We start from the raw sequence: 20,549 nt of genomic DNA on the forward strand, positions 1-20,549 counted from the left end.
CAGTTGGCTCTGGGACACTGAAGGGAGGCAACGGGGCTTTAGGAGTGCAGAAAAAATTGGAAATGGTTACCAAGTGCTGCCACCAAGATGAAGGGCCATTGCTAAGGTGAAGAAGTGAGCTCATGCTGCTCAGAACTTCCCCATCCAACCTTGCAGTCTCCCTCTAGCGCCCACTAGTGGCAGAGCCTAACAGGCAGCAGCCTGCTGCAGAGAAAGGGGTTTGCAGAGTTCCAGTCCCAATGCCACAAAGCGAATCATAGAAATGGTTTTGGGGCTGAGGTGATAACTTAATAACGAGCCCACTCTAAAAGGAGAACTATCTTCACCACTGGGACTTGCAAAGCACAGACCCACAGGCCTTGGAACACCCCCCCCCCCAAAGCATTACTTAGAGGGATAAGAGTTCTTTTAGAAATAAATTCTGATTTATGTAACTTTTATTGTTCACCTCCTATGTACCAAGCACTGTGCTGGGCACTGTGGGGAGGCTTGATGCCAAAAAGATCTTCAAGGTTGCGTGTTCAAATGCTGGCTTTTTATAAAGAAAAAAATTACAAGACAAATGCTGGCTCGATTATTGCCTGGAGGGTGACCTCAGATAAGTCACAATTATGACCTCTATCTCCTTGATCATAAAATGCACACAAGTGGTCACCTTATGTGTAGACCTCAGAGCATAACTAGAAAAACTGCATGAGCTAAAGAACGTAAAGTGCCCACACTGCAGCTGGTCCTTCTTTTCCTCCTCCTTTTCATTATCCCCATTTTGGTCTCTCCTCTGCCCCTGGTCTTCCTTCTTTTCCTCCTCTTCTATCACCACCATCATCACCATTATCACCATCATCAACATTATCACCATCATCACCATCATCACCATCATGACCATCACCATCATTACCATCGCCACTATTACCATCCCCATCATGATCATCATGATTATCACCATCACCATCATCATCACCACCTACTGATAGAGATTTAAATTGTTTATAGCTTATTTTACTATGACCAGAATATTTGGAAAGAAATATTCCTTTGGGAGCATATGTTTTTTAAGATTTATTTATTTATTTTAGAGAGAGAGAGCACATGTGCACAGGTGGAGGCTGGGGCAGAGGGAGAGACCTTCCAAGCAGACTCTCTGCTGAGCGGGGAAGCCCACTCCACTTGAGGCTCGATACCACAACCCATGAGATCATGACCTGGGCCGAAACCAGGACTCTGACTCTTAACCAAATGAGCCAAGGGAACGGTATTTACAAATATCCATAGTTAACTACCTAGTGATAGAATTTCTGGGTCAAAGGGCTTATGCATTTTTAATTTGGGTAGAAATCACCTTTCAGAAGGGAAATTTATGCTTCCTCTTCTCATTGCCATCCCTGGATATGATCACACTTTAAAATTTTTGCCAACCCGACAAGTAAAAATTAGATTATTTCATTTTGATTTGTGTTTCTTTGATGCTAGATGAGACCAAGCATAGTTTTATACATGTATTGACCATGTGTATTTTTCCCTTCCACCCTCCTGTTACGCCCTGGGATTATTTTTTTTTTTCTATTGAATTGTTCATCATTTTCTCATCATGATGAGCATTTTGTAAACCAGGGACAATTGACCCTTTTCTGCTATGTGTACAGCAAATATTTTTCTTTCCATTTTGTTGTTTGCTCTGGACTCTATTGATGGCGTTTTTTTGCCTAGCACAAGTTCCACATTTTCATAGAGTCACATGTGCTGATTGATTTATTTATGGTTTCTGGGCAGCCTCGTGGTTTTAAAGCTGTCCCTCTCCTTGTCAGCAGGTTGAAGAGATTGCTCTGGGTGGCTGGGTGACTCAGTGATGGGCAATGTCCCTGGGCTTGCCCTCTGTCACGCCTACATTTGGGATGCTGCCCCCTTGGAAGCTTAAGCACACGTGACCCTGAGGTCAGCTCTGCAAGGGCTACTGCCTCCCCTTTCATGGCCAACTTCAGGAAGCACCCCGCTTTGCTTCTCCCCTGACATCCAGCTCCTTTTAAGGAGCTATGCATCTTATATGTTCCCTAATCCTCCAACTAAATTTACCAGCTCTTGCTTGCAGCCAAGACATCAGCTAAATTAAACTTTGGAGTTGCTAACACGGTGTATCAGATGCACCTCAGTGAGGAGTGGTGGGAGCAGCCACGCCCCATCTGTCCTGAGGGCTGGGTGTCAAGCTCTCCCTGTCCTTCCCAGAGTCTTCCTTCACCCAGAGACACCATCGTCCCACCACTAGGATGCCACTTACATTGATTACCATTCCACCATCTCAAGGATGCATCCATCCCACAACTATTTACTGAAGGCTTCATTTTGCTAGGCACTATTCTGGGAGTGGGGAAGCCTTTGAGGTTTCTTCCGAGCAGGGGAGGCGAATGATGGACGAATAAATATGTGATCCCCAATCAAGCAGCAGAAAGAGCCATGAGGAAAGTAAAGCAAGGAAAGAGAAAGAGAGAAGTGGAGGGGAGGCCTGGATGGTGCTGAAGACATGGTGGCCAGGGAAGGCCTCTCCCACGAGGCCACATTTGCACAGAGACCCAGATGAAGCACTAGAGAGAGCCATGAGGCTAGATATCTAGGGAAGAAGGTTCCAGGAGGAAGGGAGAGCTGGAGCCAAGGCTGGGATGTCAGAACACGCGTGGTACATGGTGGGACCAGTGGAGCTGTTGTAGCTTCTGCAGTGAGGGGGAAGGAAGAAGGAGGTGAGGTCAGAGAGAGGGCCAGTGGAACGTCCAGAGATTTGCAGGGGTAGGTGGTGGGAAAAAAAACTGTGATTTTTGGGTGCTTGAGGGCCTCAGTCCGTTAAGCATCTGCCTTCAGCTCAGGTCATGATCCCGGGGTCCTGAGATGGGGCCTTGCATCAGGCCCGATCAGTGCTCAGTGGGGAGTCTGCTTCTTCCCCTGCCTCTTCCCTCCACCTCCACCCTGCTCATGCTCCCTCTCACTCTCTCTCTCTCTCAAATTAATAAATTAAATCTTAAAAAAAAAAAAAAAAGAACTGTGATTTCCTTCCATGTGTGACAGGGAGTCACAGAAGGTTGAGGACTGGGAGCAAAGTTATCTCATTTCCATCTTTACGGGGTTTGGTTTGCATTTCTCCTGTCTGGCAGCCTCCATGCAGGGAAGGCCAGACATGGATTCTTGCTACCGGGAATCTGGCAGCTACACGCGAGCTCTAACGGCAGTGCTGCCGGCACCTACCGCCCCCTCTGTTCCGCGCTGGCCCTGCACACGACTCCCCGCTCTGGGCCCAGTCACGTGCAGCAAGATCCGCTAGGCCTAAACCTGCACCCCTCTCACCTGCAGGGAGGGAGCCCCTCGGTCACCCCTGGAGACCCAGCAAGCCCCTTGTGCAGGCCCAGTGACACCCCTGAGTCTGATGCAAGGCCCTCGCTGCTCCTCCTAGCTCCGAGGACCGGGTGGGAGAGGCAGGGGATGACTTTTCTGTGCAGACACCACAGTCCAGGTCTGGCTCTTGGGGCTGAAGGCTCCAGAGCTGGAATGGCCAGCACACCCAGAGCTGAGCCAGACGTGCCAGCCTGTGGGCCACAGGAGAAGTGATTGTAAAGCACCATAGCACACATGCTCCCTCCCAGCTCCCTCTCCAACCATGGCAGGTGAGGCACAAGATACCCCCAGGGGCAGCTGAGATGGGAGTGTCAGAACCAGGCCAGGGGCCCAACTATAGTTCTCTGACTTGACAACCACACACACACACACACAGAGTCCACGCCATAGAAATAGGTCCTATCACTCATTGCTCCAGAGGGAGGGCCCCCAGACCCAGGATCACCTCCAGGAGTGTCTTGTTAAGCCTCAATTTCCACCATTAAATCCCACCTGGACCCCCAAACTGTGCACATACATGACCATGGCCAAGCCTCACTCACCTTGGCTTTCACTGAATACACAGAACAGAATATGTTGCTAAAAAGTGCTTCTTAGTCATTCACAGTGCTCTGATCAATTAGAGTTTGAAATTTTATGCCAATTATGGAACATACTGCCTTTTGGAGGGCTAAATCATGGAAGTGTTCCATATCTAGGTCTACTTTTTGAAGGATCTGGAAATGTCATGTGTGCAAATGTACTTCATGCTCAGTTCAAACATAAACACAACCACGGCTTCTTTTAACGCATTCTTTTATCTTCCTGCACAAATCCTCCTCCGCACAAAATTAGCTTTGCAAAGAGAAAAAAGCATCCATCTACCATTTCCTCCATGAGTTCATTCTTTTTAGTTATAAAGATGATGGTAAACATGAGAGAGAAGCTCTCAGGAGCTGAAATGATGAGTCAGCACTGCTGGGGCCTTTTGAATATAATCAAAGAAGAAGCTAGAAGTTAAAACATCCCTTGACAGAGGAGCCTGTCATGTCAGAGGAACATGCAACAAGTCTGAGCAGATGAATTTCCTCCTGGCATAAAACATTCCTTCTGATCACAAAGGAATCTGCTCGGAAGTAACTCCAGACCATCACAGAACACTTCCAGGACAGGTGCTGAGTGACAAACCAAACTTTGATGGTGACAAGAAAGAGAAAAAGTACGTGTCTCTGGATTCCACTTTGCCCTTCCCTGAGGTCCGTCAAAAGCTAAATCCCCAATCCTCACCTCACCTCTGCCAGAGAACTGTAAGTGTCCCACAGCCTAGTATGGATTAAACTGTGTATGACCAGAAATCATTCCACCAGACCCTTCTAGAAGAGTCCCAATGCTATTGAAAAACAAAAGGTTTGCTGGGGCACCTGGGTGGCTCAGTGGTTGAGTGTCTGCCTTCAGCTCAGGTTGTGATCCCCGGGTCCTGGGATGGAGTCCTGTGTCTGGCTCCCTGCAGGAAACCTGCTTCTCCCTCTGCCTGTGTCTCTGCCTCTCTCTCTGCCTCTCATGAATAAATAAATAAAATCTTTTAAAAAAATGTTTACTAAACTATTTATGTCCAGATGGACAGCCAGCCAGAGAATTGTAAGGAGAAAAAGGGGGAGAAGGTCGAGATGAAGACCTAGTATCGACAATTCAGCCTGGCTCCATGGCATCTTTCTGTACATCCACCATCGTTTGTATCAGGAAACAAGAATTCCCAAAATGTGTCAAATCATGAAAGACACGCCAGCAGAAAAGTTACCAGAATATTTAGGAAAGCAGGGGTTTGTGGGCCTCATCCTACTCTCTTGGAGAGAAGGCTGCAGTGAAAGAATCTTAGTTAACTTTTGGTTTTCCAATGCTTATTTCTCAAGTTTATTTGGCCACAGAATGCTCTGCTCATGAAACATCTGAAACAGTAAGTAAAATGGAAGTATTTTCACCTAAACTTTAGCTGAGGATCCAAGACAAGAACTGCCAACTGTTTATCACATTCCAAAGTGGGATTCTAGGTTGCCAATTTCTTTTTTCTTTAAGGGCCAGATAGCAAATACTTTAGACTTTGTGAATCTTAGCTCACAATCTTTTTTTTTTTTTTTTTTAGAAGTGGTTGGCTGGATTTAGGCTCTAATTGCCAACCCCTGTACTCGACTCCTTATGCTGGTCTTGTGAAAATGAAAGGGTCAAAAAACAATTTTCTGACACTTGGTTTATCCCCTGGAAGCTATAAAGGGGCTAAAGCCAGAACGACAGAGAAGTTGAAGATTGTAGATTTTTCTTTAGAGGAAGTCATTGGAGGGCCATGTGCCCCAACAGCAAAGACTAATTTTTTGAGGTGTGTTTTGACTATCTATTACTGTGGAAAAGACAAAACCTTCAATGATGCACTTATTTATCACTTGTGATGAGCACTGGATGTCATATATAATCAATGATTTACTGAATTCTACTCCAGAAGCCAATATTGCACTGTATGTTCAATATCCAAAATTTAAGTTAAAGAAAATGATATACTATCTTTAATGATTCTTTGGGTTTGGCAGTTGGGTAGTTCTTTTTGGTCCATATAATGTCATTTGGGGTTACTCATGTGCCTACACTTAACTGAGGTTCTGGCTGCAACTACAAGGCCATAGTGGCTTCCCCCACAAGTGTGGCCCCCCAGTGGGTGGACGAGCTGGGATTCTTCCTCTCCCTATGGGCCCTCATCATTCCTTGGTGTAACTCAAGTTCCATTACATGGTGGCTAGATCCTAAGAAAGCAAAGGTAGAAACTGCATGACATCTTGATGCCTAGGCTGTGATGTTCACAGTGTAACCTCTACCCATTCTGTTGGTCCATGCAAGTCGAAAGGACATCCCAGAGTCAAGGGGATGGAGAAATGTATTCCTTCTGTTGGGAGGAGTGACATGCACATGCAAAGTTAGGAGAAACTGTAGGTGGCCATGTTTAGAGATAATCTACCACCATCTTCCCTCTGGAAGTTGAGAGCTCTCCAGCAGGCAAAATATGCCCACTCCCTCCCGAGAACCACCCCCCACCAAAGTGTCATCCAATCTGGGCATCCATTCAAGGCCCACATGCAGATGAGGTTCCTCAGATGCATCTTTTCTTGATCTGGTGACTGAAGAACTAAAAGGGTCATTTATCTGCACCCATCTTCTATCCACACACACCCAACACAGAATGGGGATAAGAACTTGGCAATGGATGCTGTCTTTAAAAAATGGGAAGAGGGGGTGCCTGGGTGGCTCAGTCGGTTAGGCATCTTCCTTCGGCTCAAGTCATGATCCCAGGGTCCTGGGATTGAGCCTTGCATCAGGCTCGCTGCTCAGCGGGGAGTCTGCTATTCCCTCTCCCTCTGTCTGCCACTCCTCCTGCTTGTGCTCTCTCTGTCAAATAAATAAATAAAACCCTTAAAAAAATGAGAAGAGAAATAAGAGAAGGTTCACAGCAGCCAAGGAGCCATAGCAATTTGAAATCCTGCTAGGCACACGTTGCCATTAGAACTGTTACTCCCATGAGTTCAAATCGCATATCTGGTATCAACGTCTTTGTCAGCTTTCTATTGCTGCACAAGTGTTCAGGCCAACATCCAGTGCCTTAAAACACCAGAAACTATTCATGTGTTCGCAATTCTGCAGCTGGGCAAGGTTTGGTGGGAACAGCTCATCTCTGCTCCACGGGATGCTGGCTGAGATGCTTCATCAAAGGCTTTGCTAGCATGTCTGGCACCGCAGAGAGGGACTGGAAGCGCTGGGGGCTGGTTGGGCTTCTCTCTCCCTCTCCCATATCTCTCATCCTCCAGGGTCTGTCACTCCACCCATGGATGTCTGCACGTGATGACTGGCTTCCAGCTGCATTATGTTGGTCAAAGCAAGTCACAGGGCAGGCCAGGATTGAAGAGCAGGGGAATAGACTCTGCTTCTTGATGAGAGGAGACACAAAGAATTCTCGACTATCCTTGACCCACCCTAGTCTGATCTTTAGCCAGAAATGTGTCGGGTGATCTTTAGCCACGTGTCCGGTGCGCTCCCTCCCTCCTTGGATCCCCCAATTCTCCTCCCATTTCTTAAAAAGATTTTATTTATTCATTCATGAGAGATGCAGAGAGAGAGAGGCAGAGACAGAGGCAGAGGGAGAAGCAGACACGCCCTGAGCTGAAGGCTGATGCTCCACCACTGAGCCACCCAGGTGCCCCCGCCTTTCCTTTTCTAGAAGTGGTCCATGTCTGCAAAAGACTAACTTTCTCAGCTTGCTTCCCGCCTGTAGAAAGCTGAGACTGCAAACACCTCTTTTCAGCTTGAACTGAACTGTTTCTCTGAGTCCAGGCTGATGGTTCTTTCACCAACCATTTTTCTTGAAAACTTTGTATGTTTCCCATGAATCTTAGTGGCGTTTACTCTGTGCCCCTAAAAGACCCAGCCACAGTTCCTTCCAAGACAGATTTCTCCTACTTTGAGCATAGCGGGCTGCGTGGTAAAATGCCCTTCAGTTCTGCCCCTACATAAAAGTGTCCCCTTTCTGCAACCTTCCGGGAGCAAGTTTCTGCTCATCTTATAGCCTCCACCCATCTCCTCCCTGCCTTCCCAGCTCCACCTGCCTCCAGTCCCAACGCCAATGCCATGTCTTTTCAGTTTGTTTCAACATTCACTTCTAGGTACCAATTTCTTTTTTTTAATTTAAATTCAATTTGCCAACATATAGTTTCAGATGCAGTTTTTAACAATTCATCAGTTTCATGTAACACCCAGTGCTCATCACACCACGTGCCCTCCTTAATTCCTGTCACCCAGTTACCCCATCCCCCCACCCACCCTCGGTACCCATTTCTATGGCAGTTTCCTACTGTTGTAATCAGTGGCTTAAAACAGCAACATTTGACGTCTCATGATTCCGTAGGTCAGTGGGGCTCTGCTGGGCGGTTCTGTCCCATACGGGGTCCCTCATGCGGCTGCTTTCAGCTGAAGTATTTGGAATGGTGGGGGGCCAGTTTCTCATCACTCAGTAGTCTAGGCTGAGCTTCTGGTACTTGGTGGCTGGCTCCCAAAAGAGCAAAGGTGAAGCCGCACAGAGTCTTGGGCTCCAGGATCCAAGACTTGCACAATTCCTCTGTACCCTCATGATTGGTCAGAGTGAGTCACATGCTCATCTCCATGCATCAAAGGGGCAGAGGAATGGACCACCTCTTGCTGAGATTGGTGGTGTGCACATCCAGATGAGAGGAATGATTGGTGGCTGTCTTTGCAGATTAAGCCACCATGGAGTGCTCGAGAAGCTCCAAGCAGACCAATGGCAAAGGTTGACCCAAATGTCCCGGGCACTCATGGCCTCATGGATTGTTGTCTGGTACATGGAAATGGCCAGGGGCAGCAGAACTCTGATTGACAAGGAGCTGTACTCCCAGCTGCAGAAAGTCTCATACTCTCTGGGGAGTTTATTTGCTGCAGAAGTGGCCACACAGGAAAGCGAGCCAGCATGAGATCATCTTAGATCCTGTCATTGGCCAGGGCACTGGAGGGTGAACAGGCCTCAGCAGAAAACCAATTGAAGGGGTCCCTGAATGCCCAGGGATCAAGAGAGGACTCTTCAGTGTCCTTCCTGGGAGATGTGACCTGCATTAGGGGGAGGAGTCCCTACCAGTTAGATTGATTACTTTTGATTATTAAATAAAAGTGGATATACTAGTTACTGAACTGACAGATTTAGGGTGGCTACCAACCAGAGAGAGCTTTTTATTACCTATGAGTGGGACGATTTCCTCTAGGGATGGAGCAGGAACTAACCCCACAGCATTGGGTTGGGGCGAGGGAGAAAAATTGCTTCTGGTTATACCTGCTCGATTGACATGACAATTATACATCTGTTTCCATCCCAGGAGACATGGCTTGGGAAAGATTCTCAGCGAAAATTAGCAGGCGCACTGAAGCCTCCTAAGACCAGCAGGTCCTGGTTCACAAGGTGACAGACGTGCTCAGTTCTGGCTTCGTGGAGGAGACTATCCCACTCACTCCCGTGGATAAGATACCAGAACACCTCATGGGATTTATATCCTAATGCTGCCCCCTATTAGTCATGGGATCTAGAACAGTTCACTTAATTTCTCCACACATCTGTTTCCTCTTCCATTAAATGGGGCTCATGATGCCTCCCTGACAAGGTTGTTTATGAAACTTTAACAAGGTACTAGGGTCCAAGTATTTAGCCGGCATAGAGGAAATCCCCGATGCATGTCCATGTGTACAGTGGGCTCCCTCCTCAGATAACAAAAATGGGGACAGACTGCATCTGTCTAGGACTGCTGTGGCATAGACACAAAATATCTTTCGAAGGACACATAAGAAGGTGAGAACACTGGTTGCCTCGGGAGAGGGAAATGGGTGCCTGGAACAGGGAAGAAGGGAGATTTACACAGTTCAGGCTTCACCACCTTCTGACGTTTGAAGTGTGTAAGCATATTAACTATTCCAAAAGGGGACACCTGGGTGGCTCAGTGGTTTAGCCTTTGTCTCAGGGCATGTTCCCGGGGTCCTGGGATCGAGTCCTATGCGTTGGGCTCCCGACGAAGAGCCTGCTTCCCCCTCTGCCTGTGTCTCTGCCTCTCTCTGTGTGTCTCTCATGAATAAATAAATAAAATCTTTTAAAAAATAACTATTCCAAAAGAAAATTTAAATTTAAAATTTTCCAACATTTTATTGTGAAAGTTTGCAAATGTATAAAAAAGTGGAAAGACCTTTATAGTGAACGCCACACACCCACTGCTGAGAATCTACCCTTACCATGTTGCTATTCTTGCTTCATCTCTTATCTATTACATTTTTTAAATAAAAGTTAATCCATCTCTGGGAACTGGGCAAGTCACTTTACTGATTGGCATCTTATTTTTTCTCTAAGATGAAGTATGGGGTATCATCCCTGCTATTCACCATACCCAGAGCTAATCAGAGAGATACACCTGTTGACTGACTGCCCTGCCCCTATGTCATAAGCATCTAGTGGGGTGACCCCCTGACCTTGAGAACAGCCCCCATCACACCTGAGTGAGCGCCATATGGGTACATGGCCTTGCCCCTCTGGGATGAGTGTCCCAGGGATGGAAGAGTAGATTTCCATACTGCTCGCTGGTATTTTTTTTTTAAGATTTTATTTATTTATTTATTTGAGAGAGAGAGAGAGCACACACAAGTAGAGGGAGAGGCAGAGGGAGAGGGAGAAGCAGACTCCACACTGAGTAGGGAGCTGATACGGGGCTTGATCCCAAAACCACAAGATCATGACCTGAGCCAAGATCATGACCTAAAACCCCTCTTTGGTATTTCTAATTCTCCTCTCCTTCAGGCCACAGGGGAGGACTAAATTTCCTGCTTCTTGAGGTTAGATGGGGTCATGTAACTGACTTTGGCCAATGAAATGTAAGTGGAAATAAGATGTGTACCTTCTATGAGAAAGAATTTAAGAGCCATGGTAGTGTTCTCCATACCCCATATTTCCCCAATGTGCCACCAGTAAGAGCTGTGTTCTGGATGGCTTAGCCACAGGGTGGTGGATCCTCCCCCAACCTGAGTGTTTGAGTTGCTACAATTAGGTGTCCTGGAAAAGTTGTCTGGGCCCTCAGTGGCCCCTATACCCTTTGGATTGATGCTCTATTTGAAATATGATCTGATCAAAAAATATATGCTAAGGACAAACTATGCATTAGGCTCTGGGTTTGGGAGCGCCTGGGTGGCTCAGTCAATTAAGCATCTGCCTTCAGCTCAGGTCATAATCCCAGGGTCCTGGGATGGAGCCCCACATCAGGCTCCCTGCTCAGTGGGGAGTCTACTTCTCCCTCCTCCTGCTTGTGCTCTCTCTCTCTCTCTCTCTCGCTCATGCACTCAAATAAATACAATTAAAAAAAAAAAAAGATCCTGGGTTTTGCATGTTGCAGATGCCTCCCCTTGACATTCATTCATTCATTGAAAGCAACATATGGCAGGTCCTGTGCTGGATCCTGGAAACACAGCAATTCACATGGCACACGCATCGCCCTCGATGAGCTCATGATCTAATCTGGGCAACAAGCATGTAACAACAAGAAGAAGAAGAAGAAAAAGAAGAGTTGGTGGGCACCTGGGTGGCTTGATCAGTTCTAAGAGTCTGCCTTCAGCTCAGATCATGATCTCAGGGTCTTGGGATGGAGCCCCACATGTCTGTCATGTTGGGCTCCTTGCTCATCAGGGAGTCTGCTTCTCCTTCCTGTCACTCCCCCTGCTCATGCTCTGTCTCTCTCATTCTCTGTCAAATAAATAAATAAAATCTTTAGAGAAAGAACAGTTGATAGTTAACGGGCATCTTCTGCGTGTCAGGTGCCGCACCGAGCAACTTACATGCTCTGTCTTCCTCAGTTCTGACAACAGCTCTATGAGGTGGTGTGTTCATCAGTGCGTCGTCTATGTCAGGCTGTGTTGCAAGCTGCTCAAGAACACGGTGGCCTAAAATAACAATCATTTTATTATCTCTTCAAATGGTGTCCTGTGAATGGAGCTCAAGTGTGTGGTTCTTCCGCTCTTGCCTGGGATTGCTCAGGGGGCTGCATTCAGCTGGCAGGTGGGCCAGGGGCCCGGCTCAGCAAGGACACCAGCAAGCTGAGTTTCCACCTGCCTACATGCTGTCTGGCCCCTTCTCTCTTCGTGTGGCCTCTCCACTCGATCCCTGCTGCAGGGCCCCCGGACTTATGTGGCAGCTCAGAGCCTGCAAGAGCACAAAAACTGGCAAGGCTTCTTCAGGCTCAAGCCCAGAACTGGCACAGCATCATTTCCATCCTATTTCATTGATTAAAGCAAGTTGCAAGCCCCAGCCTCTAGTCAAGGGGGCTGACAACACAAGGACATGAATTGTAAAAAGCGTGGTTCATCGGGAACCATTCATGTAATGGACTATCAGGATCTTTTCTGTTGCGATTGAAATAAACTTGACTCATGCTAACTTAGGTTTAAAAGAAAAAGCTGGGCGGTGGGAGGTTGGGGGGAGGATGTACTGGCTTTTGTAACTAGAAGCCCAGGTGTAACTGCCTTCAGGAACAGTTGGATCAAGGGGCATGCATGATCTAATCAAGGTTTCATCTTTCTCTCCATTTCTCAGACAGACTTTACATGGTGGCTAGGACAGCTGCCCACCCTCTGGAATTACACCCAATATGCTTAAGCACCCCTGTGGGAAAGGACAATTGCTTTTCATTTTCTTGCAGAAAGTTCCAGACAGGCCTGGATTAGCCTGCCTGGAGCCACACACCCATGTTTAAACCAATCACTGTGACCAGGGGATGCAGCACTTTTATTGGCCAGGTCTGGAACACATGCCCACTGCTGTAGTCCTATCAAACCACATGAAATAGATTCCTTATTTTAAAACCAGGAGAGAGAAGGAAGGAAAGAGAGAGAAGAAAGAGAGAGAAAGAGAAGAGAGGAGGGAGGAAGAAGAGGAAGGCTCTATTATCAGAAAGAGTTAGGTAATGCTAGGAAGACAGGTGGCATGAGCATTCTGATGTTCAAAAATAGTGAAGGGATTTGTCCAAGTTCACAAAGCTAGAAGCTGCTACAGCCAAGACAGGAACCTGGGGCCTGTAGATGCCAAAGCTCCAGTGCTCTGTGGCCAAATTCTCCAATACTGCTTGCAAACAAACAATGACAAGACGGTGTACCATGACCAATGATAGAGAACCAGCCGTGGTGCAGAAACAATGGAGCAGAGCTATTTGCTGGACAGTGGTGGGGTGATGAATCAGGGAGGACTTCCCAGAGGAAGCGCCACTTGAACTGGGTCCTTAGGGCAAGTCACTCCAGGACAAGGGATCAGCATGTTCAAATATACCTCAGGAACCTGTAAGATCTTGGAAGAGTGGAAGAAAAATGGTTTCTAAGCTGAAGGCTAAGGATCATTGGGTCCAAGGAAGTCTGAGAATTTATCTCTGAATCCAGCCTGGTTTAAAACTGAAAAAAAATTATATATCATATATAGCAATTCATCAAATATATTTAAAAGTACTGCTGAAGTCATGGTAGCTTTTTGTTGGGAGATGTTTTCTCCATCAGTGAGGCCTAGAAGTAGAACTGCCACCATGCTTGGTTCAGGAATTATTTTGATGTTATAAAGGAAGTTGCATACTGAAAAAGATAGACATTGATCCCAAATGCATGTTGCAAAGGGGCCACTTCTAAAAACAAGGCCCAGGAGGGCATCAGGACCTGCCCAGAGGGTTTCACCACCACCCCAAAGACAACTGGAGATCCTGGGAGGGTATTAAGCAGAGGAAGAAGGTTGATTCAGAGTGTGTGAAGGGTGACTGGGGGGGCTGATTCTGCAGGCAGATTTGATTCTGCAAATCAGAATCAAGAGAGTTGAAGATGAAGAGCACCGTCTCTAGGGCCTGGGTTCAAATCCCAGCTCTGCCACTTAACTGCTGTGTGACTTTGGGCAAGATACTTAGCCTCCCTGATGCCTTTGTGTGCCAATCTATAAAATGGAAAGGATGATAACTTTGGAGGATAAATGAGTTGAAAAATGCAGCGTGGTTGGAATTATGTCCACGTTTAGCACCATGTGTGAATATTATCACCTCGTGCATATATCTGACTAGTCAAATATATACTATCATGGTCCAAGAAAGAGGCGGCGGGGGCCTGGACTATAGGGCATAGAGATCTGGTAAAGAAATACTTGGGGACACCTGGGTGGCTCAATGGTTGAGCACCTCCCTTCAGCCCAGCGCATGATCCTGGGGTCCTGGGATTGAGTCCCACATCGGAATCTCCGCAGGGAGCCTGCTTCTCCCTCTGCCTGTGTCTCTGCCTCTCTTTGTGTCTCTCCTGAATAGATAAATAAATCTTTTTTTAAAAAAGGGAAAGAAACACCTGGAGGTATACACACATGATATTTACATACATATAGAAAGTTCCATGCATCCACTTGTATTCCAAACACCATATCTGTACCCCTGTACACTCCCTGAGGACAGAGACACTCTCCTGAGTGTTTTGCTCAGTGAATGCCCCCCGGGGACCTTCAGACTGATGTCCCCTCATGGAGGGAAAGGCTTTGGAGTCTGTCCTGTCCAATGCAGTGGATGTGGACCTGGAGGAGCAGGAAGAAGGCTCCTTTCTTTGGCCCAGCATGGGTGGTGGACTCGCAGACCTCAGGGAGCCTCACAGGGGACAGGTGAGCTTGCAGTTCCTACTTTCTCAGAGCTTGATAGTCAAGGAGCCAGGAAAACTGACCAGGAGGGCTGCCAAGGGAGGAGTGAATACTCCCCAGCGCAGGGTCAGCTCCCCATAGCCCCTGCCTCAGCACTTCTGGGGCTCGGGGGGACTGAGGGGGTCCTACCTTTGCCTTTACAGCTGCCCTGGGCAGGAGGCCTCCCCGGTGTTCCAGATAAGACAACTGGGGTTTGGGGGCATAAGTGACAGCGCGGGGAGTGAGAGAGAAGTGAGGGGAATAGCACCGACTGAGTACCTGCGAACCAGGCCCTATGCCGGCCACCAGACTGAGAACCTCAGACAGGAATCTGCTCAAGTGGGTGAACTGTGGCATTTGACAGATACAGAAACTGAGCTCAAATAGCCGGAGCATTTCCTTGGGTTCCGAGGTAGACCTAAGGCTTTAATTTCACCTCTGCCGTGGAATTTGGAGTCCTTGGGAGCCTTTTGCTCTGGTCTCCACAGCTGGGAGGTGGGGGGGAGGCCCCTGCCTACCTCTTGCTCCAAGAGCACCCAACTATGAGATTTGACTTTCCCTTGGCCCTGGAGACTAATCCTCTTAGCTTCCAAAATCAGAGGGAACTTGGCCCACACTTGTGGTCTGCCTGAACTGAAGGCCAGGCACCACCTCCTGCCTCTGGCCTCCCCTGCCCCTGGCCCACTCACCCTTCCACTGATGGGACCAGGCATCAGCCATGCCAGTAGGAATGGAACTCTCCTTATTGGCTTCTCTGCAAATCCATTTTAAGAACAAGATTACATACCCAAGACTTCTTGGCACAGTCCCATAATGAAAATATTATAGGGACGCCTGGGTGGCTCAGTGGGTGAGCATCTGCCTTCAGCTCAGGTCATGATCCCGGGGTCCTGGGATTGAGTCCTGCATCGGGCTCCCTGCAGGGAGCCTGCTTCTCCCTCTGCCTGTATCTCTGCCTCTCTCTGTCTCTTATGAATAATAAAATAAACTAAAATAAACAAAGAAATATTATCCTCTTTGCTTGGATTATGAACCTTCATGTTCCTGAAGGTTAAGCATCTTGCCTCAAGGTCACCCAGCCAGTGAATTGGCTAACCAGGGTTTGGAACCCAGGTCATCGTGGCACCAAGGCCTATGGCACAGTTTTCTTTCCACTCTGCTTCTACAGATTCCCTGACCTCAATGGCCTCATATGGCATGAGCAAACAAGTCAAGGGTCACTGCTCCGCAGTAATGTTCATAGTAAATGCAGGGGAACATGTGGGTAGCAGGTAATCAGGGGAAGGAATCAAGGAGAGCTTCTAGAAAGTGATGATGCCTGAGCTAAGCCATGAGGGCTGAGCAGCAGGTGCAGTGAGCCTGCAAGAGAGGAAAACAAAACAAAACAATACAAGAAAATGCTCAGAGAAGGGCACACTGTCATTTCTAGCCATTTCTACCAGCCGTCGGGACAGTGGCCCAGGTTATCCTTTAAGGCAGACCAAAGGCAATGTCTCCCTTGCATGTGCCTTACGCGACTAGATCAGTAAACACCATCATCGTCTGATAGTTTGTCATCTACAAGACTCACTTATCATCTTGTGGAAAAAAAATGCTTTTTTTTAAAAAGATTTATTTATTTATTTATGATCGACATAGAGAGAGAGAGAGAGAGGCAGAGACACAGGAGGAGGGAGAAGCAGGCTCCATGCCGGGACCCCGAAGCGGGACTGGATCCCGGGACTCTAGGATCGGGCCCTGGGCCAAAGGCAGGCACTAAACCACTGAGCCACCCAGGGATCCCCCGAAAAAAATACTTTTAACTGAGGTGACAGTCACATAAAAGAAATGAACTATTCTAAACAATTCACCACCTCTAGCTGGTTCCAAAACACGTTCATGCCCCATATTAAAACCGTATGCCTGTTAATCAGGCTCTCCCCAGCCCTACCTCTCTCCAGCCCCTGGCCATCGCCAACCCAATTTCTGTCCCTGAGGATTTACCTGTTCTGGATATTTCATATAAATGGAATCATATACTACGCCTGGCTTCTTCACTTAGTGTTATGTTTTTAGGCTTCATTTTGTAACTTTTCTAGATGACGAAGAGCCAGCAGAGCTCAGACCACAGTTTAAATATGACCCAGCATGTCCTGCGCACACCTGGGCCCTTCCCTTAGACTTGTCCTACCCTCCTTCAGGTTTTAGAAGGCGAACCACAGGCCCCGGTGTGAGTCCTCACTCAGCCATTTCCCTGACTTGCTCTGCCCCTCAGAGCCTAGGCCTCCTGTATGTAAAAGAGACAGCTGACACAAGGATGTGAACACACTTAACTCTCCTGGGTTATATGCTGTAAAATGGTTAAGAAGTATATTTTGTTATGTATACTTATCACGATCTCTTTAAAAAAAAAAAAAAGCAATATAAGGGGAAAAACAAGCAAAAAAAAAAAAAAAAGAGATAGTTGAATCTGTCCATTGATCACTAAGGATGCCCTCTCTTCCCCACCCTGACTCCCCCTCCCCCAAGCCATCCTATAGCCTAAGGAGGCCAAGGACTCAAGATTGAGAGTCAGGGAGGAGAAAGGCCATTCAAGGACACAGAGGAAAGAAGTGATCCAGCTGAGAAAGGGGGGAGGAGTGGGGGTGGGGAAGGAGGGGAAAAGAGGAAGGCAGGGGGAGTGAGAGGGAAGAGAGATGGAGGAGGAGTGAGAGGGGGAGGGACAGGAGAGAGGAGGGTGGAAGAAAAGGAGGGGGAGAGGGAGAGAGGACAGATATAAGGGAGGATGGGGAGAGGCAGAGGGAGGGGAAGGGAAGGGGTAGGAGTGGAGGGGAGAGGGAGGCCCCTGGGGTAATCCCAACTAGCAGTCCATCTCCGCCTCCCTTGGCCCATGTGTTTATTTCTCAATTCTCATCACTGTCATTCTTCAAACCTCAGTTCTCATCTCCAGCACAATCTACGGATCAGTCTCCAGCCCTGGAGCAAAATGGGAACCATCGGGCTTCCAAATGGATTCAGCTTCTGTGATTTAAATTTTGTTTTGTTTTTTTTCCAAAAGAATCCGACCCAGAATCAGAATGAAAGCAATAAATATTTGATAAGAAAAAGCAAGGGTTCGGCCACGTCCCCAAAACACATTGGTCGTGTCCTCAAGGACTTTCACACGGGGTGCCAATGTCAAGCCCCCCCCCCCCACCCAAGAGGCTGAAGGGACTCGAGATGTAGGGGGACCACACATTCTAGATTTGCTTAGCCTGGTTTCAAATATCTAGTTCCCCGTTCCCCAGAGCACCCACTCTTAGCAGAATATGAGCCGCAATTTCAGGTCAGGAGGAAGGGAGAGCGCCGCGGATGAGTCTGGAACCCCAAGGGGAGGCCACAGTTCCTGAAAGACTAATTATATACCAGCAGTTGCCCCAACAGCGCAGGTGGATAAATGGATTTAGACGGCATTATAAGTAGCAGCCCAAGAATGTTTTAGAGAACAACCACTGTCCACATACAACCAAAAATAAAAACATCAGTTTGATTTATTCTCCTTGGAGCTGTCCAAGAGGAAAGCTGGACGCTGGTGTTCGTGCCTCCAAGACCCAGCTGGAAAGGCAGCTGGAAACAGAGATTAAGGGGAATCCATTGCTGAGTAGGGATGGAAGTAAATGCAGGTGCTGGGAGGGGCAGGAGGTGAGGGGGAAGAAACCCAGGAGGGCTTCCAGGAAGCAGTGGCCTCCAAGCTGAGTCACGGAAGGTGATCCTCCTGTGGATGGCCCACTAGAGCCGGAATACACAAGCCTCCAGAAATGACGCATGGCTGCACTCGGGGAGTGATGGGTTATCAGTGACTCCTCCTCCTCCTTACCCCCTCTTACTTCCCTTACTTCTCTAAAGAGCATATGTCCTGCTTTTTTTTTTTTTTAAGATTTTATTTATTTTTTCCTGAGAGACACAGAGAGAGAGGCAGAGACATAGGTAGAGGGAGAAGCAGGCTCCCTGCAGGAGCCTAGGGCAGGACTCGATCCCAGGACCCCAGGAACGACCTGAGCTGAAGGCAGACGCTCCACCACTGAGCCACCAGGTGTCCCATATCTGTCTTTTTAAATAAAATTTTTTTGAAAGAAAGGAAAGACAGCCATTTCAAAGGACCTGGAGAGTTGTCACAAGAACGTGGTCCAGCTTCTGTGTCATGCTTGTGGGAACGGAAACCCTTTCGCCCTTACACCCTGTCTGGCAGCAGCACCTCCCAGTGGGGCTGTCACCCCAAAGCCCCACAGACTGCATGTGGTCTGGTGGCAGGGTGGGGCCTAGACAACAGACTTCTTTCCTCACAGCTCCGGCTCCAGAGGCTGGGGGTTCAGATTGCTCCTGAGGCCTGGCTCCTGGGCTTGAAGGCGGCTAGCCTCTCCCTGTGTCTTCACGGTTCCCCTCAGCCCGGTGCGTGCCTGTGTCCCCTTCTTGTAAGGACGTGGTCACACTAGATGAGGACCACCCTAGTGACATCATGCTAATTTCATCACCTCCGCAAGGACCCTATCTCCAAATACAGTCACATTCTGAGGTCCTGCAGGTTAGTACTACCACAGATAAATTTGGGGGGGGGGCACACTCAGCCCACAGCATGGGGGTACAGATAAATGTCCCCAGATCAGTCCTTTATTTTTCCTGTTGCTACGGGAGGGATCAGAACATTAGAACCCGCCTGATTTTGACACAAAGATGCTGGATGGAGAGCACACGCATGCCCACTTAGAGCCCTGGACCCCCAGCCCCACCCCCAGAGTCAGGAAGAAGGGCTGGCCTGGAATCCCATACAAACACACGGGGCACAGCATCTGCCCCTGCAGCTACCTGCGTGCCTACATGCATGCATGCCACACACCACACACCACACACATATCACGGCCACACAGACACACACCACAGAGCACACACAGAGGCACACACGTATACACACACACACACACACACCACAGACATGCACGCACCTCTAATGATCATCCTGGCTGCGCTATGGGATGTGGGTTGTTATGGAGATGGGAGCAGGGAGGAGCTGGGGAAGCAGGGGGCCTAGGAAGAGAGGAGAATGTGAGAAAGCCCGTCAGTTGCCTTTGTAACCTCCGCATTGATCCGGGCGGGGCTCAAGGCTCCCCTGATGTCAGCAGGTACCTGGGAGCCAAGAGAGCTCTTAAAACCTCTGCAGACCATCCTCTGTCTGCTTCTCCATGCGCACCACCCAGCACAAGGCAAGAAGGGAGAGCCTGCCCGTCACCATTGCCACCACGACCTCCTGTTCCCACAGCCATGGCCGGGGGTGTCCTGCTCCCCTTAATAGCTCCAGCCCACACAGGGACCAAACTCTTCCCTGGTTTCCCCTGAGCATCCCTGAGACAGGATGAGGGTTTCAACGGAAGGACACACACCCGGGTGGCCGGGAGCCACAGTCACCGCACTCATGGGCTCACCCCTGGCTCACTTCCCTGATCCCAGCCCCAGGCCCACCTAGGACAGCACGGGGTGGGGTGGGGAGGAACCTCGCTCACAGCCCCTCCCACCCTCACCCGCTGCAGTTTCTCCCCTCCTGGAGTATCCGTCACCTCAACTTCCCCAGCCAGGACCTGCATCCTGGTCTCTGAGACCATCCTAGGAAAGCCAGGGTGGTCTGGGGCTAGCGGGACCTCCCTCCCGCTTCTCCTCCCTGGTTTCTTTCCATAAAGCCACCAGGGTCCCCCGTCCAGTGGCAGGACAGACTCGAGGGTAAGTTCGTCACAGTGATAACCACCTTGATTATCGTTTGTGTAGGATGTCGCAGCCCCCAGTCGCCTCCTCAGACACGATCCCTTTGGTATTCTCTACAGCTTCCTCTTCAGCATCACTGTACGCGTGAAGGAACGAACGGAGGCCCAGGGAGGTGCAGCTAGTAGCTCAAGGTCACACAGTGGCTAAAGCAGCAGTGCCACTGCAGGGACCCTATGTGCCC

This window comes from Vulpes lagopus, chromosome 5 (assembly GCF_018345385.1).
Source record: "Vulpes lagopus strain Blue_001 chromosome 5, ASM1834538v1, whole genome shotgun sequence".
NCBI classification, from domain to species: Eukaryota; Metazoa; Chordata; class Mammalia; order Carnivora; family Canidae; genus Vulpes; species Vulpes lagopus.